The sequence below is a fragment of the Neolamprologus multifasciatus genome, chromosome 22 (genome assembly GCF_963576455.1).
Source record: "Neolamprologus multifasciatus chromosome 22, fNeoMul1.2, whole genome shotgun sequence".
Taxonomy (NCBI): Eukaryota; Metazoa; Chordata; class Actinopteri; order Cichliformes; family Cichlidae; genus Neolamprologus; species Neolamprologus multifasciatus.
Window position 1 is genome coordinate 12684062 of NC_140459.1, and position 8450 is coordinate 12692511.

An 8450-nucleotide genomic window follows, 5' to 3' on the forward strand; every position below is an offset into this window, starting at 1 on the left:
TTATTATACTTTCGATAAAGTAAATCCGATAGTAACTATAAATCAAACTTTTTTTTTTTTTTTTTACAGTTTTTAAGATAGAGAATAAGTTACAGAATGAGAGCGCACAAGGTTCTTAATCTTGAAGGAAGCGCTTTCGTGTACCTATGGGTATATAAGCAGGTGTGCGAAGATAAATTGTCTGTGCGACTGCAATATTTCTGTTGCCCTTGGATGTTGTGGACTGACGGTAGGGTGATAATACAGATTGATGTGTCTCATCATTACTGTGTCCCCCAGCAAAGACAAGAACACAGCATTCATCATTCCCTTAAAATCGGGATGTACTTTCACAACTTGCCCCAAAGCCTTGAAAGACTATATTGAAATGAAACACATTTTTTTAAATATTTCAAATAAATCCTCAAGTTTTTTGTATTTTGTATTTTTTTATGATTGATTGTATACATTTATTTTGTACTTGGTGATTTCAAATAACCATGAGACGGATGTAGGAAGTATTATTGATTTATCTGAGGTGTGATCCAGTCCCAAAGGAGAAAAATTATAGTCCAACAGCCCTCTTCGGTGTAATCTGATAGCAAAAAACGTTTTGTTTTTTTCTGAACTCACTGTAGACCAAATAGATTTAACCCTGATAAGGATAAGTGGAAAAGGATGGATGGATGGATTGACACCTGTTTTCAATACTTTTGAATTGGGCTGTTTAAACGGATGATGTATATTCTAATAGCATTAGCATCTTGACATCATACTTTTGAATTTATAAGATAGAACAAACAGCTAATACCCCACACTGGTTTGAAAATATCTCAAACTGGCCCAAATTCACATACCTACTTTGCATCAGCACTGTTTACAGCTACCCTGTCACCTGTGAGACGATCATTTTTGAAAACGCAAATGAAAAATTCATGTAAGAGAACAGGACTGAAGCTTGAGCCGGCTTAATGTGGCTGTGCATTCAGGCTGTCTGGTGGTGAGATGAGAAGGGGATAAGAGGGAGATGAAAAATACAGCTTTGGAGAGATGGGTAGATGGAAAGCTCATAATAAAGGAGAGTAAAAGGATGATTATGAAAATTGATGGGGGTCATCATAGAAAGCAGGTGGAGTGGCAGAAGTGGATAAGAGTTTGGAGTTCAGGAAGAGATCGTAGAGACTGAAAGAGAGACACCATCAGCGTCTGAAGCTGGGATTCAGTGCCTAAATTCATTCACACACAAAGACTAAACGCAGACAGACGGCAGGAGTGTGATACATGTAAACACATGAAATCCCACGCACACATAGCCACATGCATATTGATGAAGCCGTCCTTGTGTAGGCGCACGACAGTCATTCACACACATATGCACCCAGCGTCTCGATCATTCGTTAAGGCCTGCTTATGCCATGAAAAACACTCTAACCCTTCACGCTTTCTACTCTACCTTAAGATTCTGAATGGGTGACCTTTGAAAAGAAGAAATGGAGGCTGTGAAGATTGCTTCAATTGCATCTCTTGTCAAAAGGCCAAGCCCAGATGAAAACCAGCCAAAATAAGTGCTGTTGCCAGGCTAGAGCGGCTTTGCCTTTGCCCTCTCTCCAGAGGCAGGCTTGACTGTTTCTGTTTGCTTTGTTTTTTTCTTTCCTTTTTTTTCTTCACCCCACAGCATCACAGACTTGCAGAGTTTCTGCACAGCATCCTTAGGTGTCTCCAGCTTTTAATTTTGCTAAAGGGAAGTTGTGAAGAAAAAAACCTAACCGTAAACCCTTAAATGCCTGCCATGGGTCAGTGAGTGAGGTGTCATAAATGATTAAGAGGATTATAATAACAGCATGCCAGTTTTTGGTTTTCTGAAAATGTTACAAGTAAATCCTGTAAGCCAGAAATATTTATCATGTCATAGAGGCGGAGTATTGACTAGCCTAAACAATTTTTCTGGAGATACCTATCAATATTGTGACTCCGTGAAAAGAGAAGAAAACAATTCCTTTATTAGATGTCCCCTATGAGAGCAAAGTTGCTCCCCGCTTTTTAAAAAGTAGCCTCCCATCTAATACATGCATTATATGTGAGGTCCACTTAGGAGCGAGCCTGGAGTCAAAAACTGACGTCACAAAGCCTGACCAGATTCCTGATACTCTGGGGATTAGATAAGGAAAGAGAGAATTATAGATCGATCTGTTATCTATACCTGCTGCTTCCTATTGAGGGTCATTACTGGAGGATGGAGACACTCCCAAGATACAATCGTTTGAAGGAAGGAAAACAACTAGATTGATTACCAATCCTTCTTTCAGGAATAGCAGGACCATACAAATGCATACACCCATTACTCTCCAATAACCAGCTTCATGTCTTTCCAAGACTGAATGAAAACTCAAGACCAAGGTTTCTTGTTGTTCTGTTTTCTCTCATTTCTTTTCATTTAGCCGACTTGGCACTCCTCTTAACTAATTACCTTGTGCATCATCTATGTGTAAAATGGGTAAATCCATCATGTACATTCCATTTGCTCATTATGAGCAGAAACACAAGATTCATTTCATTCAGGAAGCTTTGAAACTTTACCTGTTATACTGTAATCCATTATAGCGGGATGATTAGCCAGCACCACTGCACCCTCAGAGCTGCAGTGAATTGAGAGTACTTAAAACAACCACTTACTGTTCCAATAAGGAGCAGCATCCAACTGTTAGGAGCTGTGGCAAGGAGAGAGTTGGGCTGTCTGTTTTAATGCTCTTTAAAAAAAAAATTTGATGGTCAAGCTTCACGTTAATTAAAAAAAAACCTGGGTATTGAAGGCTCTCCATGAGTTAAATTACATCTTCAGTCTTTTAAGTGTTAATGAGAAATCAGAGGAGGAGAAATATAGCAGAAGCAATGACCTGAGTCAACTTCTACTTGATGGTGTGTGCTCTGTGACCAAGTGCACGGGGGTTACCGGCATGGCCTCATCAGTGACACACCATTTCACACTGAGCACGCCTCATTTCTCCACAGAGGGCCACGGAGAGGTAGTTAAATGCACCGGATGTGGACACAGCTCCCTCAGTCCCCACTGAACACACTCGGATGATACTCGGCAACTGCACGACACGCTCGGCACCGATGGGAGGAGTGTTTACATGGCTTTGGCATTACTTGGCTATTCAAATATGTGCCTGTGCACACTCAAGATAAATATGAAATAGTGCAATAAGCTTCTATATTTTGCAACAGAATACAGAACAATCTATCATCCCAGAGATCAGAGAGCTTTTGCTCAATTTATTATGCTGCATCTGCAGTAAGATGGTATTGTATTCAGTGCGTTCATCTGCCATTTTCCAGAGCGTGTGAAAAGTTTTCTCCCCCCAAGAGGCTGTGAAGCTTCAGAGACAATGGCAAGTCTTTTGTATTTTGCTTACAAAAATACTTGAATTGAATCCATGTAGAAAAACAAAACAATCAATGCAATAATATTTCTTTGTATCTTTATTCATTCAGTGTATCATTTTAAGGACTTATAAACTTTTATTTGTTACAATAACTCCATGAAATGACAAAATAATTAGGCAATTATAAAATATATATAAATATAAAAACCTGTATGGGTATGCGTAAAGCAGGCTCCACACAAAAATGAGTAAAAGAAGAACATTCACTCAATTTTTTTTTAACTAAGAATAACTCTGAAAAGCATATCAGCAGAGAAAATTGTCTGAAAACATTCACAGTTCACCACATTCATCAAGATTGATTCTGACTTGTCGACACGGCTGAAAGTGCCTGCAGTGATGCTTCAAATTTTATTGGCATGCTGCATAAAAATCTATATAAGAAAGTTTCAATTGATGGAGCACGAAAAGAGAGAGAAAGATGGAGAAAGAGTACGAGAGGGAGAGAGAAGCAGATATTGAGAAATAGGGACAACTGAAATACTTACCTGAGCTCAACAGAGATATCAGCTGTCTGCAGGCAGAATGTCAGAGTCTGAGAAGTTGGCTTGCACTGCTTCCTCTTCAGAATAACACGCGCCTTATCAACATTTCCCTGACTTTGGTGTGGTTTGTGAAGCCTCCGCATGCTGTCTATTGAGAAGACATGGCGCTCAGATATGAGAAATGTAATGCGTAAGAAACGGCTGGATCCTGGCCTGACATTATCCCAGCAGGAGAGAGAGAGAGAGAGAAATATATGACTCACGTGCTGAAAATTGAAGTACGTCTCCCAATTTCCACAGCTGCCTCTGCTTGACAAATGACCCTTCTTTCACTTTCCTGAGCGGCCGACATGAGCTGTCTCAATTCAGAACACAACATATTTATGTGCTACTGCTTCAGTGACATCCCCGACAACCCTCCCGTGGAAAAAATTACAATGGTGGCATTCAAAATAAGATGGGCAGATACACAAGCCACCTCGCTGGCATGTTTCTGCTGCGTTCACATGTGAGTTAGACAGAAAAGGTATCTATGCTCATCAAAAGCAATAGATTATGATTTTTTTGTTGTTGTTTTGCTTCAATTCCAAGAAAGCGTCTGCCTGAATTACTCCTTCTCATGCCAGGACTCTCAAGTCACTGTACCACCAAACACCAAACGTTATAAACAGTAAAATGTCGCTTGTGCTCTTTTTGCTTTGTATAATGAGAAAATCTTTTACATTAAAAGCTAGCTCTGGTCTATTTTCTGTCCAAATAGCACTTTACACAGGCTGCTCAATACCAAGTGGCCCCTTGGTCAGGGGTATGCTTCTCTCCGCTGCGCTTATGTCCAATCGATCCGTCTCCTCCGTTGCCCTCGATCGGTCATCTGACAGCACGCAATTCACACCTTTCAAATAAAGTTAAACTTAGCTTGGCTTTCCAGTGAAGATGGGAGAGGTGGGACAAGGTGGGAGTAGAGGAGAGGCTGCAGGATGGAAAAGAGAGAGGACAGAAGACAGCCAGCTCTGTGCCAGATCATTACTGCTCCTCTGTTGTTGCTCGTGTGTCGCATGAAGCCAGAGTAATTCAGGTCAGTATAATGTCTGGAGCTCAGCGTTTCTTAAAGTTCAAACTTGTGTCTCCCAGCACCTCTAAACCTTCCTAATTAACATCTTTTGTCTCTCTTTTTTAAACTCCATACACAATCAAAAGTCTGTTCCCTGCTCTCCTACAATCCACTGCTGATAAAAGAAAATGAGGGCAAAAGTGCAATTTGCTTCCTTTTCTTCCTTTTTTATATCTCATGTCAACTTTGGTTGACCCCTGGGCACAGCTTTCCTGGGGGCTATTTAACAATGAGCGATCGCTGTCATTGCATTCTTGCCTGCCATGGGACATAAACTAAAAAGGGAGCACAACCAGTAAATTGTTTATAAACAGATAAATGAATATGGTGCACAGATAAACTGAGCCAAATTAGTCCCAGATCATCATCACGTCATGCGTGTAAATAGGAGATGATTGATGTGGGGAATTAAGTTGACTGGTGCTGTCCTTGTAGACTCAAATGACCAAATCATTTAAGCTTTTGTTGGAGAGGAACTATTGCACCTTCATTTCAAACATGTTTGCCCTCCACTGGCTTTCTTTCGTTCCCTTTCTTTTTTCTTTTTTGTTATCGAGTACTCTGAGAGGCTTACAGCTGAGCACATAATGACACAATAGTTCATTCAGGCATAAGGAAATTGAAGTAAGATCAGAACTATCAAGTACACTGCCACGGGATAAAAATATCTAAGAGGACAGGAGGGGTAATGGCCTCTAATACAGCAGTGGTCTCATCTGTAAATCTCTGGGCTTGAGCTGCCAGCTGCTCTTATCTTACCAGGCACATCATCCGCTGGACAAGCGCTGCATACAACTCTGACTGTGTGAAAGTTGTTTGAAGAATGTGCCTCCTTCTTTTGGCAATCGCAAAGCTGCATGCTACACAGAATAGCTTTATAATATGCTGAAGAAGAAAAAAAACTCCAAAAACAAATCAGGGGCTGTAAAAGGCTGGGTCGGTGGAGAACATGACCTGTGACGATAACCGGACCCACACAAAGCCGACGGAGAAAGCGATATCTGATGGAGGAGTAATTTGTCTTCCTTGTCATCGCCTTACTAGGGCTTAAAATATTGTTTATAGCACTCAGCAACCAACGCACTCCCCAGCAGCTTTGATTGATGTATGAGGTGTCGCCATGGCAACCGGCATGTGGGAATGATAAGTGACTTTGGCAGGAGAGCATCTCCTTCTGGATGATTAAGACCACCTAAGGGTTCCGTGAGCTTTGTGTGTGTGTATGTAAGGGTGATGAGCTCTACGTGGATAGCCACCCTTGTCTGCTGTTGCCACCCACTCAAAGGGTTAATCAGATTAGGAAGTATGATGACTGAGCAGGTGACAAGGATCCATATGGTGGCACAGGTATGGAGTTTAAGTGACATTAATAGAGGGCTGCAGAGTGCTGCTTCAAGCTTCTATTTTCTGATACTTCTTGACAGGCAGTGATGGAAAAAATAGAGAGAGAGAGAGACGGAACAGGGGGCGTGAAACAGGCAGGGAGAAAATTTAAGCAATGTTTGCCAAAAGCAAACTGTTTAAATGCAATTATCTCCCACCGGGAAGTAAAATGACTCTAGTGTTTGGTGACTTGTTGGTTCCACTGAGTATGAGTCTTGGTAATGGAAAGACCTGTCACATCTTGAGCTCAGCACCCCCTCATTTTCCCAGTGCAGTGCTCCCATGTTTTGCCCTCAAAGCACAAATGTAAGCTCACTGGATCCTGCAGCTCAGCCACTCCAATCCAGTTGACTGCTGAAGGCACAAGCGAGGCCTTTGTACGGCGTTTGCAGTAGAACCACCACTCCCTCTCCTGGTGAAAAGACAAAATGCAGATATCCGGCGTATTTAGGTTAATATTATTCTGTTGTGTTGCTGCTGGTGAAGTAAATAAGTGTGCTCAAGCTCCCACGATGCCTTAAAGAAAACAAACGCTACAGTAATATCACAGACCTGGTGATAGCAGGAGGCGATAATAATTATGAAAGTTGAACACACAAATTAAAGTTTGAAAAAAAAGATAGATTGTCCAATTTAGTATATTGCTGCTAAATTCATTTGCAAGTTACAGCAATGCAAACTACCATAAGAGGATTAAACATAACAGGATTATTTCTGATTCTACGTGCGCCACATGATTCATAAGTAATTGCTTCACCCTTGTCCCACACTGTTAGCCAAAACGCACCTCAGAGTATAGACCAGGGATGCCAAACTCATTTTACATGGTGGACCTCATACAGCCCACTTTCAACTGGAATGGCAGAGACCGATGAAACTCCCCTTTCTGTCAGTGTAAAAAAGTTTAACTGCACATTTAATCCCTGAGATATCTTAATAAAAATAAAAGAAGTGCAATTTCCACAGCATGACTCAGTCTTTCTGTATGAATCAGAAATGCTACTCTACTAAATGAAAGAAATCTGTTTCCATGACTGTTTGCCTTTAATTGTAGGAAGTAAATATTTGCCTGGATTGCCCTGTAATAATATAACAGAAAGATTTTTTTTTTTAATTCAGAGAAAATTCGGGATGATTTCTGTTATTTAGTTGTTGATCTATTGGTTAGTTACTTTGGTGTAGTTTGAAAGGCAATGGGGAGGTCCTTAGTAGCAGGAAAAGCTGTAAAACAAATGAAAATATAGTTAAAAGTCCTCCTTTACATTTATCATAGCTGTTCAGTAGGAAATGTCCAATTTTGGGCCCTGGGCCTTATGTTTGACACACCTGGTATAGAGCTTTCCCAGAGGATCTGTGCTCTATGGCTCCTGCAGTAAGATAGTAAAAGCTCATTTGAATTGGCTTTGGGAATGAAGACATTATTCTTTCAGTCACAGTTTTAAAAAAAGAGGAAGACATTTAGAAGCTTTCACTTTCTTTAAATATGTATCTCCCTCTTGAGAACTGGGCTTCACTGCTGCAGGAAAATTGGCGTCACATGATTTGATTGTGAAAAATGAAGAGAAAGGTTAGTTTTGACACCCCTGTGGTAATCCATTTATAATGCAGAATTATAAATCATTTATCATCACCCCCCTCTTCGGCAGTGTCCAATATGTCTGTGTGCCAGCCCACACTCAGAGTGCCTGTGGCATAGTTTATGTAAATAGAGCATGTAAACTGTCGCAAGGGTGCTGGAAACCTCCCTGTGAGATAAAAACTAGCCTAGCATAGCAGAAAAATCACTTACTGTTCCCCAGTGCATTTGTTTAAGTTCATGCTCTTTCAGTAACAGTGCTTCAGTGTTGATTAATGTGTTTTCAGTGAGGCCAATTTTGACATAATACATATAAGAATCACCAGCTCTTACGCAGCTTGTTAGAAGAGAGCTAAATAACATACACATGCATACCACTTGATCCCCCCCTTCAGTAGATTATTATCTCAGTGTGACACTAATTTATAGTTTAGTTTAATTAATCAGTTTTTCCAAAATGCATTCTGGGA